The following is an 18,635-nucleotide window of genomic DNA, read 5'->3' as shown; positions in this document are numbered from 1 at the left end:
TTCCATAATGTAGTTCTTGTTTAAGTGAAGATACGACGTAAATGTTAAAGGATTTTCGAAAGCCGCCGTATTCTACTTCTACTTTTATATTGCATACTATCCATTGTAGTCTTCCATTTGCCGTGATATCAATAACGTTTATCGACTTGTTAATGTGTTCTTCATGACTTTAGAACCTGAATCACCTCGAAAATAAATTAATGATGCCAGAGGAGCCCAGTAATCCATACACGGTGCGATTAAGTAAACGAATCGTGAAAAATGTTCTAGGATCTCTTGTTTTATTGTTACGGAACATATATACCTTAATCCAAGTTAACTGCATCAAACGTTCTGCCAAAACGATTTAAGTCCTTTAGAGCTCCAGGACTTAGGCTCTTTTATTGGAGGTTTGGTACAAAAGTATGAAATTAATATATCAGGAAAATTTTATACCCGTTACACGTAGAATAAAAGGGTATACAAAATTCGTTAAACAGTATGTAGCATGTAAAGGGAAGAGTTTCCGACCATATAAGGTATATATATTCCTGATCACCGTTCATCGGTCATGTATTTTCGTGAGACGTTTACGTACCGCCGCATTCAAATCCAAATTCGAAACCAAAACAAACGAAATATACAGAGTGCTTATCTGCATTCTGTTAAGCGCGACAGTCAAATTCGGCAGCTCTTAAGATCCCTTACATTTAAATGAACCTCCGGTCGATGTTTTTCTACTATTGTTCAAGTCGCACAGATGACGAATCGCTGGCAAACATCTCTCCTTTCATAATCAAAAAGACAATCGACCTTACAGTCCAAGAAGAGGTTAACACCCGCAAAAAATCAAAAGACGGAAAACACCTCATCCAAACATAAAAACATATCTCAAGCAAATTAAAAAACCTTGTCTGCGTGCCTTCAAACCTTCCCAATTTCAACATACCAATTAATATCACAGAACACCTTAATTGTGTGAATGTGGTTACTTATTCAAACGATCTTAGAGGTATCGACAAAAATATATTTTAGAAAACCTCTGATCACAAGAAGTAGAAGTTGAAAAAATCTGCAAATTTAATCTAGGCATGATAACTAAAACCTGCCTGATAAAATTCACTTTTAAACAAAAAACCATTTCAGAATTATTATATATATATTCCCTTTCCAATGCGCTGCACCACTTGCTTTCGAATTGACCAACCACAAAGTTTATCAAGAATACATCAAATTGCGCAAGCTGCAGCCTAGCAATTCATGTTCAACATTGCAGAAGGAGAAACATGCACAAATAAGCCCAACTACATAAACTGTAACGAAAAACGTCTACCTAATGCCGAACATAGCACAGCTCGTAGCACGAACAGTTTTCCAGTCGCACAAGGAAGTCCGGGCAGTAAAGAAATTGCAGAACGTGGATGATGGCTCGTCATGATGACTCACTATATTTATCGACTGTTAAATCGACCTCTCCCCCTTTATAGCAACCAACCATCCGCAAGAACGAACGCCACTACTGAAACCAACCAACGCAAAGTTTTAAATAACGCATCTGGTCCTTATGAAAGCCTGAGTAACTTGCGAAGGCTACGGGAAGAAATGAGGTTAGCCGCCGTTGAAGCCATGTCATCCTGCCCTGATTCGCAAGACAACAACAATTTTGATAACGACAATCGAAACCCGGCAATAAAAAGGAAATCAAAAATCCTCTCGTTAAATACATCCAACAAAAAAGGTTACGACAAAAAAGGTGAACAACAGTCTAAAATCACATTTCCCCCAATTTTATAAAAACAGTAATCCCAATCCATAAGCAAGGAGCTGACAAAACAACAATTGAATCCTACCGACCAATTATCCTTCGAAAAAATAATCTATAGTGGTTTGTTACAAAAAATAAGCTACTTAATAGTAGACAGCTCGGTTCAAGAAGGAAAAAACTGTTAAGGATCTCCTCTCTCAGTTATTCTCTTTCTTATAGAGAGAGAAACATAAGGAAGTCAAGCACACAGCTTATGCAGACGACTACAACATAATCGTCGACTTACTGATAGACAAAAATATATTTGCTTACTTGAATAATTTTTTTTGAAATTTTAATGAAATAAGTGATTGGTGTCAGCATTCAGTTATCGACAGTGCAGACATATACACATTTGCCGGAAAACATGCGAAGTTTCAACACCACCAACAAATATTAAGACAGTGAACTCTCTTAGGATTATCCTTTGACCCAAAATAAAATTTTAAACATTTAAAAAAAAACAACATAAATCGCTAAACAAATCGCTTGCTTATCCAGCAAAAGATACAATAGCCACCCACATACAAGGTGTGTTCAAAAAATATCTCGAATTTTGTGTTTTTTTTTTTTTTCAAAAATTATTTTTTATTCATGATTATAAAGTAACCTCCATGGGATATTATACACTTGACCTAACGGTTTTTCTATTCTTCGAAGCACTTCACAGGGGGCCAGATCTGGACGATTATGGTGGCTGAGGCATCATTAGTGTGTTGCTTTTGGCAAAAAAGTCGCGCACAAGCAACGATGTGTGAGCAGGGGCGTTATCGTGGTACAAAAACCAATATTTGTTCTTTTACAAATTCGGGCGTTTCTGATGGATTGCTTCGCGCATAACTTGCAGGTAATTGACCTTATTGACCGTTCTACCCTATGGCAAGAACTCATGATGCATCACCTCCCTGCAATCGAAGAAAACTGTCAGCAAAACATTCACATTCGACCGAACTTGGCGTCCGCACGCTCTTCGTCGTTCACATCTTCTCGGCGCTCTGTACCACCGATAAACGTTGCTTCGGTCCAAGGTAGCTTCTCCGTATGCCACAGTCGAAATTCGGAATGCATCCGCGCACCTAATTTAATTTTCACACAAAATTTTATACAGGTTCTTTAATCCTTTTTTTTGAATAGGTATAAATCTAAGACGATCCAAAACACGTGCAAGCAAAGCAGCTGTCAACAATTAAGTGAACATTCAAAATGGCCGAGCTTGTCGGCATCAGTGACAGACGTAAGTACCAACATAACGCAGCAAACAAATCGAAATTCGATTATGCGTAACCCGAGAAAATTCAAAATTCGCGATACTTTTCGAACACACCTCGTACACTGGTGCAAATAATAAAAAGTCTGTGCATATCTAGAGTGTACTTCGCTTTACCCATATACAGCACATTAACCAAATCTATACTGCACCCTATTAAATCCCTAATTAGCTCAGCTCGGCGAATATCGCTAGGAGCATTTTGCTCTACATTGACATACAACATATACCTTGAACCAAAGAACCGAGAACAAAGTATCTTAAATCTAAATATTGTCTTAAAACAAAAATATGAAATATTGAAAGACAACCATCAACCAATGCATCTTAGTTTGCAACAAACTAAACCTATCCATCTCTATACCTTATAAACACAAATCAGCCAACCCAACCTGGTCTTTCGACCACCCAATTATGCAAACTAAAAAAGGCAAACACAAACAAGGAAACCTATAATAAACAATACCAGTAATCCATACACGGTGCGATTAAGTAAACGAATCGTGAAAAATGTTCTAGGATCTCTTGTTTTATTGTTACGGAACATATATACCTTAATCCAAGTTAACTGCATCAAACGTTCTGCCAAAACGATTTAAGTCCTTTAGAGCTCCAGGACTTAGGCTCTTTTATTGGAGGTTTGGTACAAAAGTATGAAATTAATATATCAGGAAAATTTTATACCCGTTACACGTAGAATAAAAGGGTATACAAAATTCGTTAAACAGTATGTAGCATGTAAAGGGAAGAGTTTCCGACCATATAAGGTATATATATTCCTGATCACCGTTCATCGGTCATGTATTTTCGTGAGACGTTTACGTACCGCCGCATTCAAATCCAAATTCGAAACCAAAACAAACGAAATATACAGAGTGCTTATCTGCATTCTGTTAAGCGCGACAGTCAAATTCGGCAGCTCTTAAGATCCCTTACATTTAAATGAACCTCCGGTCGATGTTTTTCTACTATTGTTCAAGTCGCACAGATGACGAATCGCTGGCAAATATCTCTCCTTTCATAATCAAAAAGACAATCGACCTTACAGTCCAAGAAGAGGTTAACACCCGCAAAAAATCAAAAGACGGAAAACACCTCATCCAAACATAAAAACATATCTCAAGCAAATTAAAAAACCTTGTCTGCGTGCCTTCAAACCTTCCCAATTTCAACATACCAATTAATATCACAGAACACCTTAATTGTGTGAATGTGGTTATTTATTCAAACGATCTTAGAGGTATCGCCAAAATATATTTTAGAAAACCTCTGATCACAAGAAGTAGAAGTTGAAAAAATCTGCAAATTTAATCTAGGCATGATAACTAAAACCTGCCTGATAAAATTCACTTTTAAAAAAAAAACCATTTCAGAATTATTATATATATATTCCCTTTCCAATGCGCTGCACCACTTGCTTTCGAATTGACCAACCACAAAGTTTATCAAGAATACATCAAATTGCGCAAGCTGCATCCTAGCAATTCATGTTCAACATTGCAGAAGGAGAAACATGCACAAATAAGCCCAACTACATAAACTGTAACGAAAAACGTCTACCTAATGCCGAACATAGCACAGCTCGTAGCACGAACAGTTTTCCAGTCGCACAAGGAAGTCCGGGCAGTAAAGAAATTGCAGAACGTGGATGATGGCTCGTCATGATGACTCACTATATTTATCGACTGTTAAATCGACCTCTCCCCCTTTATAGCAACCAACCATCCGCAAGAACGAACGCCACTACTGAAACCAACCAACGCAAAGTTTTAAATAACGCATCTGGTCCTTATGAAAGCCTGAGTAACTTGCGAAGGCTACGGGAAGAAATGAGGTTAGCCGCCGTTGAAGCCATGTCATCCTGCCCTGATTCGCAAGACAACAACAATTTTGATAACGACAATCGAAACCCGGCAATAAAAAGGAAATCAAAAATCCTCTCGTTAAATACATCCAACAAAAAAGGTTACGACAAAAAAGGTGAACAACAGTCTAAAATCACATTTCCCCCAATTTTATAAAAACAGTAATCCCAATCCATAAGCAAGGAGCTGACAAAACAACAATTGAATCCTACCGACCAATTATCCTTCGAAAAAATAATCTATAGTGGTTTGTTACAAAAAATAAGCTACTTAATAGTAGACAGCTCGGTTCAAGAAGGAAAAAACTGTTAAGGATCTCCTCTCTCAGTTATTCTCTTTCTTATAGAGAGAGAAACATAAGGAAGTCAAGCACACAGCTTATGCAGACGACTACAACATAATCGTCGACTTACTGATAGACAAAAATATATTTGCTTACTTGAATAATTTTTTTTGAAATTTTAATGAAATAAGTGATTGGTGTCAGCATTCAGTTATCGACAGTGCAGACATATACACATTTGCCGGAAAACATGCGAAGTTTCAACACCACCAACAAATATTAAGACAGTGAACTCTCTTAGGATTATCCTTTGACCCAAAATAAAATTTTAAACATTTAAAAAAAAACAACATAAATCGCTAAACAAATCGCTTGCTTATCCAGCAAAAGATACAATAGCCACCCACATACAAGGTGTGTTCAAAAAATATCTCGAATTTTGTGTTTTTTTTTTTTTCAAAAATTATTTTTTATTCATGATCATGATGATTAGAAAGTAACCTCCATGGGATATTATACACTTGACCTAACGGTTTTTCTATTCTTCGAAGCACTTCACAGGGGGCCAGATCTGGACGATTATGGTGGCTGAGGCATCATTAGTGTGTTGCTTTTGGCAAAAAAGTCGCGCACAAGCAACGATGTGTGAGCAGGGGCGTTATCGTGGTACAAAAACCAATATTTGTTCTTTTACAAATTCGGGCGTTTCTGATGGATTGCTTCGCGCATAACTTGCAGGTAATTGACCTTATTGACCGTTCTACCCTATGGCAAGAACTCATGATGCATCACCTCCCTGCAATCGAAGAAAACTGTCAGCAAAACATTCACATTCGACCGAACTTGGCGTCCGCACGCTCTTCGTCGTTCACATCTTCTCGGCGCTCTGTACCACCGATAAACGTTGATTCGGTCCAAGGTAGCTTCTCCGTATGCCACAGTCGAAATTCGGAATGCATCCGCGCACCTAATTTAATTTTCACACAAAATTTTATACAGGTTCTTTAATCCTTTTTTTTGAATAGGTATAAATCTAAGACGATCCAAAACACGTGCAAGCAAAGCAGCTGTCAACAATTAAGTGAACATTCAAAATGGCCGAGCTTGTCGGCATCAGTGACAGACGTAAGTACCAACATAACGCAGCAAACAAATCGAAATTCGATTATGCGTAACCCGAGAAAATTCAAAATTCGCGATACTTTTCGAACACACCTCGTACACTGGTGCAAATAATAAAAAGTCTGTGCATATCTAGAGTGTACTTCGCTTTACCCATATACAGCACATTAACCAAATCTATACTGCACCCTATTAAATCCCTAATTAGCTCAGCTCGGCGAATATCGCTAGGAGCATTTTGCTCTACATTGACATACAACATATACCTTGAACCAAAGAACCGAGAACAAAGTATCTTAAATCTAAATATTGTCTTAAAACAAAAATATGAAATATTGAAAGACAACCATCAACCAATGCATCTTAGTTTGCAACAAACTAAACCTATCCATCTCTATACCTTATAAACACAAATCAGCCAACCCAACCTGGTCTTTCGACCACCCAATTATGCAAACTAAAAAAGGCAAACACAAACAAGGAAACCTATAATAAACAATACCAGTAATCCATACACGGTGCGATTAAGTAAACGAATCGTGAAAAATGTTCTAGGATCTCTTGTTTTATTGTTACGGAACATATATACCTTAATCCAAGTTAACTGCATCAAACGTTCTGCCAAAACGATTTAAGTCCTTTAGAGCTCCAGGACTTAGGCTCTTTTATTGGAGGTTTGGTGCAAAAGTATGAAATTAATATATCAGGAAAATTTTATACCCGTTACACGTAGAATAAAAGGGTATACAAAATTCGTTAAACAGTATGTAGCATGTAAAGGGAAGAGTTTCCGACCATATAAGGTATATATATTCCTGATCACCGTTCATCGGTCATGTATTTTCGTGAGACGTTTACGTACCGCCGCATTCAAATCCAAATTCGAAACCAAAACAAACGAAATATACAGAGTGCTTATCTGCATTCTGTTAAGCGCGACAGTCAAATTCGGCAGCTCTTAAGATCCCTTACATTTAAATGAACCTCCGGTCGATGTTTTTCTACTATTGTTCAAGTCGCACAGATGACGAATCGCTGGCAAACATCTCTCCTTTCATAATCAAAAAGACAATCGACCTTACAGTCCAAGAAGAGGTTAACACCCGCAAAAAATCAAAAGACGGAAAACACCTCATCCAAACATAAAAACATATCTCAAGCAAATTAAAAAACCTTGTCTGCGTGCCTTCAAACCTTCCCAATTTCAACATACCAATTAATATCACAGAACACCTTAATTGTGTGAATGTGGTTATTTATTCAAACGATCTTAGAGGTATCGACAAAAATATATTTTAGAAAACCTCTGATCACAAGAAGTAGAAGTTGAAAAAATCTGCAAATTTAATCTAGGCATGATAACTAAAACCTGCCTGATAAAATTCACTTTTAAACGAAAAACCATTTCAGAATTATTATATATATATTCCCTTTCCAATGCGCTGCACCACTTGCTTTCGAATTGACCAACCACAAAGTTTATCAAGAATACATCAAATTGCGCAAGCTGCAGCCTAGCAATTCATGTTCAACATTGCAGAAGGAGAAACATGCACAAATAAGCCCAACTACATAAACTGTAACGAAAAACGTCTACCTAATGCCGAACATAGCACAGCTCGTAGCACGAACAGTTTTCCAGTCGCACAAGGAAGTCCGGGCAGTAAAGAAATTGCAGAACGTGGATGATGGCTCGTCATGATGACTCACTATATTTATCGACTGTTAAATCGACCTCTCCCCCTTTATAGCAACCAACCATCCGCAAGAACGAACGCCACTACTGAAACCAACCAACGCAAAGTTTTAAATAACGCATCTGGTCCTTATGAAAGCCTGAGTAACTTGCGAAGGCTACGGGAAGAAATGAGGTTAGCCGCCGTTGAAGCCATGTCATCCTGCCCTGATTCGCAAGACAACAACAATTTTGATAACGACAATCGAAACCCGGCAATAAAAAGGAAATCAAAAATCCTCTCGTTAAATACATCCAACAAAAAAGGTTACGACAAAAAAGGTGAACAACAGTCTAAAATCACATTTCCCCCAATTTTATAAAAACAGTAATCCCAATCCATAAGCAAGGAGCTGACAAAACAACAATTGAATCCTACCGACCAATTATCCTTCGAAAAAATAATCTATAGTGGTTTGTTACAAAAAATAAACTACTTAATAGTAGACAGCTCGGTTCAAGAAGGAAAAAACTGTTAAGGATCTCCTCTCTCAGTTATTCTCTTTCTTATAGAGAGAGAAACATAAGGAAGTCAAGCACACAGCTTATGCAGACGACTACAACATAATCGTCGACTTACTGATAGACAAAAATATATTTGCTTACTTGAATAATTTTTTTTGAAATTTTAATGAAATAAGTGATTGGTGTCAGCATTCAGTTATCGACAGTGCAGACATATACACATTTGCCGGAAAACATGCGAAGTTTCAACACCACCAACAAATATTAAGACAGTGAACTCTCTTAGGATTATCCTTTGACCCAAAATAAAATTTTAAACATTTAAAAAAAAACAACATAAATCGCTAAACAAATCGCTTGCTTATCCAGCAAAAGATACAATAGCCACCCACATACAAGGTGTGTTCAAAAAATATCTCGAATTTTGTGTTTTTTTTTTTTTCAAAAATTATTTTTTATTCATGATTATAAAGTAACCTCCATGGGATATTATACACTTGACCTAACGGTTTTTCTATTCTTCGAAGCACTTCACAGGGGGCCAGATCTGGACGATTATGGTGGCTGAGGCATCATTAGTGTGTTGCTTTTGGCAAAAAAGTCGCGCACAAGCAACGATGTGTGAGCAGGGGCGTTATCGTGGTACAAAAACCAATATTTGTTCTTCCTCAAATTCGGGCGTTTCTGATGGATTGCTTCGCGCATAACTTGCAGGTAATTGACCTTATTGACCGTTCTACCCTATGGCAAGAACTCATGATGCATCACCTCCCTGCAATCGAAGAAAACTGTCAGCAAAACATTCACATTCGACCGAACTTGGCGTCCGCACGCTCTTCGTCGTTCACATCTTCTCGGCGCTCTGTACCACCGATAAACGTTGCTTCGGTCCAAGGTAGCTTCTCCGTATGCCACAGTCGAAATTCGGAATGCATCCGCGCACCTAATTTAATTTTCACACAAAATTTTATACAGGTTCTTTAATCCTTTTTTTTGAATAGGTATAAATCTAAGACGATCCAAAACACGTGCAAGCAAAGCAGCTGTCAACAATTAAGTGAACATTCAAAATGGCCGAGCTTGTCGGCATCAGTGACAGACGTAAGTACCAACATAACGCAGCAAACAAATCGAAATTCGATTATGCGTAACCCGAGAAAATTCAAAATTCGCGATACTTTTCGAACACACCTCGTACACTGGTGCAAATAATAAAAAGGCTGTGCATATCTAGAGTGTACTTCGCGTTACCCATATACAGCACATTAACCAAATCTATACTGCACCCTATTAAATCCCTAATTAGCTCAGCTCGGCGAATATCGCTAGGAGCATTTTGCTCTACATTGACATACAACATATACCTTGAACCAAAGAACCGAGAACAAAGTATCTTAAATCTAAATATTGTCTTAAAACAAAAATATGAAATATTGAAAGACAACCATCAACCAATGCATCTTAGTTTGCAACAAACTAAACCTATCCATCTCTATACCTTATAAACACAAATCAGCCAACCCAACCTGGTCTTTCGACCACCCAATTATGCAAACTAAAAAAGGCAAACACAAACAAGGAAACCTATAATAAACAATTTTACAACACTACTATAAACAGATGGTTCTCGAAACAAGGAAATTGTAGACTTTGCAATAACTACAGAAGGAGAGATACTGAAGCAAGCTGTCCTCAGCGATAGCCTTCGCGATCTTGGAAGCAATAAAAATAGCGTGAACAAGAAGACGGAAAAGCTGTATCTGCTCCGACAATCTCCACATTAGAAGCAATCAAAACACAAGACTACGTCTAGGACACACCAGACTAACACACACCCGTCCGTCTATAAAACTATAAACTATAAAAGCTATAAAGATTAAGAGTGCAGATTCCAGAGACATAGAGGCAATGCAAGCTTGTTTACTCATGTTGCCACACCTACTCGTACGCCCACAATCGGACCAAAACTGCCACGCAAATTCTTTTGGAAACTGTTTCGATATTTAAAATTTCTATGTTTAAATTTCTATCGACTCGCTAAAAATCGATCGATTTGACACGCCAACTCTAACGACCACAAACCGACCAAAACTACCTCACACTCTGTTTTGAAAAATGTTTTGATTTTATTTCATTTTTTTATTAGTCTTGTATATTTCTATTGATTTCCTAAAAAAAAACCTTTTACCACGCCCATTTTAACTGATAACTGATTGGTCCTGGTAAAAAATATATATACAAGGAAACGCTTCCTTTTACCTGTTACATACTTTTCAACGGGGATAATATTATCGCTAGAGATAAACACAATTCAAGAAATATCAAATCAAAAGTATCTCATTAATATTAAAATTTAACTCATTGCTTGATGTCCCTCGAATCGAAGGATAAATAAGATTATTAATCCTAAGCTTGCTCGAAAAAATAAAAGAATATACTCGTATATTCAGTCAATTATATATAATTGACTTTAGGTTTTCTATCGTAATTTTAAAATTGATATTATTGTATTTCTGTACATATAATCTAATTTAAAAAAATTTAATTTTTTTGACGGACTTTCGTGGATAGAGTACACTTCGAAGATTAAACTTATTTTGCAAAGCAAAGCATAATTCAAATTGATTCGAATTACATAGGATGTAGCATTATACTGGTTCATGAGATCGACCGACGATAATTTTACCTTAACAACACGGGCAAAATGTAAATGTTCTAATACTGAATTTTTATACCCATTAATCGTAGATTAAAAGGGTATACTAGATTCGTTGAAAAGTATGTAACGGACAGAAGGAAAGGTTCCTACCAAATAAAGTACATATATTCTAGATCAGGATATATGATCAATTGCCAAGTCGATCTGGCCATGTCCACCTGTCTGTCCGTCTGTCCGTATGAACGCCTCTATCTCAGGAACTACAAAAGGTAGAATGTTGAGATTAAGGATGCAGCTTAAGTTTGTTTCGAAATGATGCCACGCTCACAAACCGCATAAAACTGTTACGGCCACACTTTTGGAAAATGTGATATTTTTCATTTTTTATATATAAATTTTGTAAATTGTAAATTTTGCAAAAGAAACTTTTTGCCACGCCCAGTTTTATGCCCAAAAACCAACCATAACTGTCACGCCCACAATTTCGAAAAATGTGATATTTTTTCAATTTTGTATATATCTTGTAAAATTCTGTAGATTTGCCAAAAAAAATTTTGTCACGCCCACTCTAACGCTCACAAATCGCAATAAAACTCTCACGCCCACACTCTTAATAAATTTTAAAGTTTTTATTTTAATTTTAATATTTTTTCCCGATTTTCTACCGATATTCCAGAAACAAACACACCTTGTATGAAATAGATTTTTCTGAACACACTAGACTAGGTTGAAATGAAACCCTAAGTTATACTCTACTTAGTTTTTGGAATGCAAATATTTTAAAATGTATAATTATTCATATTCAAAACTATTTCAACACGTTTCATCAAATTAATTATAAAAATTAATATTACATAGTCGGTAGATCTAGACTGTTCTTTTTACAATGAACACTAGTACTTCTCCAAGGCCCGCGAAAGCAGAGTAAATGTTTTATTAGCAACCTACGTCGTTTCCAACGATGAAGATCAATCTCAAGACGTGGTAAAAATACTTTGTTGTGTTATTGCCGCTTTTCCTAAAGGTGGTCTAAGAACCTGATTCGGCGGCTTGGTTGCTTAGCATATCTCGCAAGCATTGATGTACGCCCACATGTCACAAATGCCTGGTAAATACTTTTTGGAACCACCTCAGATGGTGACCGATTTTATACCATACGATCATTAGCAGAGTTCAATTAAATTTATAGAATAATATAGTTATGTGGACAAAATAGGATAACTTAAATAAAATAAATAACTTATTAAAATAAATTCGGTGCTCGAAAAAACACGACCGTTTGCAATTGAAGTCAGAAGACGTTTTTCAGATAATGTTTCTCGTTTGCATTTGCTGAGTAACCGGCATCTGTTAGTCAGGGAAGTCGACTATAGAATTCTGTTTTGTTTGAAATGTATTATTTGTGTTGAAACTATTTTTGTTTTCTTTGATCTTATTGTCTCCAGACTCAGATGTGTTGATTCATAAAGAATTGCTAAATTTACGAAGAAAGCGACCCACACAAAGAGCGCATGGATTCGATGGTATGCAAGAAGTGGAATGTTAGTTTAAAAAATTTACAAATAACAAGAATAATTTCATATTTGTGGGACCTTACATGATTAAATATCGCCACAAGGCGCAGTTAATATTGATTGTATTATATTGATATTGTCTATAAACATTGATAACACTGTTACATTTGGTGAAACGGATGTCCGCTTTCTCCTGGATCAAATCTTGTTGATGTATTCGAACGAGAGTTGTAACAATTGAGTATTGAGAATTGAGTACTTCTATTTTGATCACGGCAGTGGTCAGTTTTTTGAATATGACTTCGGACCTGAAGGCTCTTTGCACGTTTAATTGCGGCTTCCCAGAGGCCGCCGAAGTGTGAAGCCCTTGGTGTAATTGAAATGTTATTTCTTCTATGAAACAACCAACATAATCCTAAAATTAAGTAATTCATTAGCTCCACCGACAAAATTGGGGGCGAAACTGGCCCACGTAGTGCTATCATGCGTTTTAAAGCGGCTAAACACTTGTTCGTTGATAGGTCAGAGACAATTTCGTTCTTGACGGCCTCGAATACGCAAACAACATGAAAAGGTTTGTCTGTTTACAACCTCTCTGGCGGAAGTGACAAACAAATTTCTGGAAAAATTGAAAAATTTTGAATTAAGAAAATAGACTTTGGGTGAAAGCACGAGATGTTGTTCTTTTCGGAATATTTGCGTTTTCAAGTTTTTCCCCCAAAAAAATCGACCTGAAAAATGGATGCGAAATTTAAGATGGCTTTGAAATCTTTATATCTTTTTAAAAGATGGAAGTCGTCCTTAAAATAAACTCTTCTACTCTTAATTGATTCAATATGTTCAACCTTTAAGCGACCTAGAGAAACCACGTACACGCCAACGTATGCTTGGGCCCAACATTGCGACACGTGACATGGAGTGCGAACGAAAGGTCGTGAATACAGGCAATTAAAATATTTTTTTTTAATTTTTAATTTTTATTTTTTTATTGTTATCCAATGGGGGGTATTACCGTATTGGAAATTAACGTAGTTGGGTGCTGATGAGCTTATAAGCTTTTTTATTACCTTTCCGAGAAATGAAAGATGAGTTAGTGTGTAGCGATTTCGAATTATTATGGTTTATTTGTTTGTTCAAACGATATTCTGCATCGATGCGCATATGCAGAAGTTACGAAAGCGATTGATGTGAGCGACTTAAATGCAGAGCGAAGAGATCGCTAGGCCAAAGTTGCAAGCGCGAGAGCACAAGATAGAGGGAGGGCGAGAGAGATCAGCTTTTACGCTTCGAGTAATAGGTCCTTCTCAATTTCTTTCTTATGGTCTACTACCTTAACGTTGTTAATGACTGTAGCGGGTTTAGTTTCTTGGACTTTTTCGATGCCATTCTGCATCACAATGCAATTCTGCACACGCAATACACGTGTTGCCCGCTTTCCGTTTGGATACTTCCATTTCCACTTCTTCCGACTGATCTTAGCTAAATCACTTTTTTTTATTTTTCTCACTCTTTCAATCTGACTGAATTTGGGCTCCTTTATCCTGGGGCTAGAGATTTTCTTTAGCATCCGGGTTCTTAGTGCGTGTACCTAAGAATTCTCAGTAAGGTATCTGTTTACCTAATTCTAGCTCACTGACTCACTTCTGGATTACGCTTTCATCATCTCACGGGTTAATTTTCCTCTAAGCGTACCAGTGTTCTGTCCTAGAATAGGATATTTATTATTATTTGCTTTAACCCACGTTGCTAGATCTTTTGAGAAAACTTTTTGTTCTAAAACTCCACAAAAATCGACGTGCAGGAGAGCTGCCTAGCAACAGCGAAAAAGGCTGGAATGCAGGAGGAGTCAAGGGCAGCCAGGTCAAACGGGAAGTGATGGACCTTGGACCCCGGCAAAGCGGAGAGACCATGAACTAACGGTATCGCGCTGTACCTTGGACTTAAGCCGACCAAGGGCAACGGTAACGATGTGGACTTTGGTGGAGCACAAAGAGGACGCACCGTGAACTTACGGGACATGGGTTAGACCTTGTACCCAAGCGGGCCGTGCGCAAAAGGGGGAAATGACGGGATCACCCCGGCTTATAAAAGGGCGGCGCAAGCGCAGCTCGGGACAGTCAGAAAGTGAATAGCAAACCCGTCAGGGACAAAGGCACCCCCATCGATAATATACCGGTCAGTGAGAACGCGCAGGACTCAGTAAGAAATCAGCTGGAGAGAGAGGGCAGGCCGTGAGTGTCAAATGCGGACATACAAGGGCGAACACTGCAAGTGACGGAGCGGAGCAACGCGTGACGTGGTCAGAAGGGATTGTGGAATTAGTGGTTGGTGTCCTGTGAAATGAGCGGTCCTAACAGACGTGTGCGACCGTGCGACGGTGGTTCTGGAAAGAGCTTGGAACAAACGGACGCCACACCCTGCGTCACACCACCATTACATCCTAGATCTCATTCGAGCTGGACGACGGTGGAGCGACGCCACGCAGCAGACGGCAAGGAATATAGGAGTCCTTTATCGAGTGGTCTAAGAATAAAGCTAGCTTAAACTGCATCCCTGTTTTCTCCTTGGTCGGGCAATCACACAAATCATAAATGTGGTGGGACGAACAGTTTTAGGTAGTTTGTGGGTGTTATAGTGTACGTGGCAAAAATATTGGCAAATCGATAAGAATTTACAAAACTAACAAAAAAAATGAAAACAATTTTTGAAACATTTTCAAAAGTGCGGACGTGGCACTTTTGAGCGGTTTCTGGGCGTGGCAGAAAGTTTTTTTTGCATATCGATAGAAAATCACAATAGTAATAAAAAAATAAATAATGTGAAAACACTTTTTAAAAGTGTGGGTGTGACCGTTTTGAGCGGTTTTTGGGCGTTGGAGTGAGCGTGGCAGCGATTGAAAGCTGCAAGCCTAATCTCAATATTTTGAGATTATTTTCATGGTTCCTGAGATCTAAGTGTTAATACGGACAGACGGATATAGCCAGTTCGACTCGGCTGCGGACTCTGATCAAAAATATATATTATATACTTTATATGGTCGGAAACGCTTCCCCTTCTGCCTGTACACACTTTTCAACGAATCTAGTATATTCTTTTACTCTACAAGTAAAGGGTATAAAAAGAGAGGCTGCTATAGTCGAGTTATCCGACTATTAGAAGTCCGTTACTCAGCTAGTGGAAGTGCGAACGAGAAATTTCAGCATATTCTGGAATATCGGTAAAAATTGGAAAAAAAATGATAACATGAAAAACGACTTAAATATTTTTTAAAAGTGTAGACGTGACAGGTTTGCGCAGCTTGTGGGCATTGGGCGTGGCAAAAAGCTTAGAAACAAACTTGCGCTTCGTCTATAGTTCTGGAAGCTACATGCCTAATCTCAAACATTCAGCTTTTGTAGTTCCTGAGATCGAAGTGTTCATACACACGGACATGACAAGTTCGACCCGGCTTTTCATCCTGATCAAGAATATATATAATTGTTATGGTCCGAACCGCTTCCTTCTGCCTGTTACATGCTTTTCAACGAATCTATTATGCGAGTAACGGTTGTAAATAATATATTAAATACGTTTTCAAAAGTGTAGGCTTTTTTTTTTGCAGTTTTGGGCAGCTTTGTGCAGTTTGTAGGCGGTTTAATAGGCGTGGCAACGTTCTGAATCACACTTGCGCAACGTTGGCGTCGCTAGAGTTCGCATGTCTAAACTTTCTAGCTGCTATAGTTTCCGCGACATCTACGTTCATACGGACGGACGAACAGACGGACGCACGCACAGACAGACGTACAGTCGGACATTGCCAGATCGACCCGCCTATTGATCCTGATTAATAATATATTCATTAAGTTGGATACTGTTGCCCTTTTACCCTTTACCCTACCTTTACCATATTACTCTACGAGTAATGAATATACAAACGTAAATTCTGTTTGACTCCTGATGCACCGAAAGCATTCGAAGTCATGAAGAGTCTTCTCAGCGAAACTCCAGTGTTATGTTGCGGTTTTGGCCAAGAAATTAAGCCGTCGTATCCGAAAACGGATCCCAATTTAGTTCTGAAAGATTTCATGATGAAGATGTATACAATTTGGAGTAATATAAGAAAACTCTGTGGACAGCACAAGGCCAGACAAATACATGGAATCACAGACATTAACAAAACATTGGAATACGCTAACAATATTCAAAGCTTCTGAAGCGTTATTTTGTTAACAAATTAAATGTTATAAATTATAAATTAAATCGAATAAATTAATACACCCTGTAAAATATTATTGCTCTTGCCTCATAATAATCCCAAAATCAATGTCTGTTTAAATATTATACTATTATAAATCAATGATATTCTATATTCTAATAAATAAATTAAATCATGTGTTGTTTTGCTTTTTTCTGCTTCTCAATAATTAAATATATATCGGCAATAGTTATATAATTTTGGTGCAGCAGCACAGCAAGTTCCGATCTATTCCACCAGTCAAACTTCACTGAGCTGATTTTCTCCGTTTTACCAATCACACAACACTGGCGTTCACTATATTGTCATCCCTCTAACACTCTATTTATGACAACCAGATCGGACCTCACTCAGCTGCAGAGGTCGTCTGCGCCTCGCTGCAGTGCTTCTCAGAATTTCACCACAATGCTACAATTTCAACAGATTGTGAAATCATGGAAACGATTCCCAAAATTCCAGTAGACGCGCTCCGACACGGCCTTCCTGACTTATCACACGTCCTCGTGTGTCTTATCCACCATTCAAGTCCAAATCACACAATTTCATCAACTTAATTCCAATTTATTTAACAAACTTCAATGTATTTCTCTCTTACATTTATTAACTTATAGAGCCGCTTACACAAACATTAATTGACAATTCATCTCATGATTGATTTTTCTTTTACAAACTTAATTATAAAGACATCTACAATCTACGCATCAAAACTTCAAACTATTCATATTTTCCATAACTTTAATTTCGCATATCAACATTGGCGTGTCTTCTCTGACAACCAATCTCTTGACCCCCGCCATAACACTTCTCGTCCCTGCGAGATAGCTGTTATAGTGCGGTCATTACTCTTTTTGAACACACGGCATTTCATTCGTGCCGTTTATCAAATCTTTTCCCTCTTGGGACACAGATGCACAATCACTAGTGACATCTTTCAACTCTTCTCCCTCTTGGGAGTCACCATTACATTCTGCTGTCAATCGTCTGTCTGGTAGCGCTCTTAGCAATTCATGCGAATATTTATATGTTCGCTTATTAACTAACGACTTCAACTCGTATCGATCACCATCTAGTAAATTAATTACCTGAAATGGGCCCTTAAATTTGGGGTCAAGCTTCGTTTGATGCCGCTCCTCGCTTTTCAGTAACACATGATCGCCTACCTTATACCGAACTACTTTTGCTGTGTTTTTATCAAACCTTTGTTTATCGTACTGTGCATTCTTTTGCATGTTTTTTTTGGCTTGTGCCCTCATCGGTTCTTCTTCCACATCGACTGGCAACAACCCAAAAGGCCTAGCTTCTATTCCTATCAGCAGTTCCAAAGCACTTGCCTTAGTGACTCGATTTGTGGTGCAATTCATGGCTAGTGGGATTTCTGCCAACGCATCTCGCTATGATCGCTGACTCGTTTTCACAGCAGTAAGCATAGTCTTAAGAGTGCTCATCACCTTTTCAACCTGCCCATTTGCTCTACTGGCACCTGTAGCTATTATGTGCAACTCAATCCTGTTTGTTGAACAAAACTCACGGAACTTATTGCTGGCAAAACTTCTGCCTTGATCCGCTATAATACGACTGGGAACTTCAAAGAAAGACATACTTGACTTTATAGGTTTAATACAATTTTCCGAGTCAAGATTTAGAGTATGATACAAGTGAACAAACTTAGTGAACGCATCTATCTGATATTCCTTTAGATCGTTCTTTC

At 37.9% G+C, this 18,635-nt stretch overlaps 1 protein-coding gene across 1 annotated transcript in view; it reads right to left on the bottom strand.

Annotated features, from left to right (window-relative positions):
- The window catches only part of LOC26525957 (protein CEPU-1), a 185,348-nt gene that overhangs the window by 56,609 nt on the left and 110,104 nt on the right, over window positions 1–18,635 (bottom strand). The window lies entirely within an intron of this gene.

This window comes from Drosophila erecta, unplaced genomic scaffold (assembly GCF_003286155.1).
Source record: "Drosophila erecta strain 14021-0224.00,06,07 unplaced genomic scaffold, DereRS2 tig00000219-arrow-pilon, whole genome shotgun sequence".
Classification (NCBI taxonomy): Eukaryota; Metazoa; Arthropoda; class Insecta; order Diptera; family Drosophilidae; genus Drosophila; species Drosophila erecta.
This window is presented reverse-complemented; position numbering and strand designations above follow the sequence as displayed.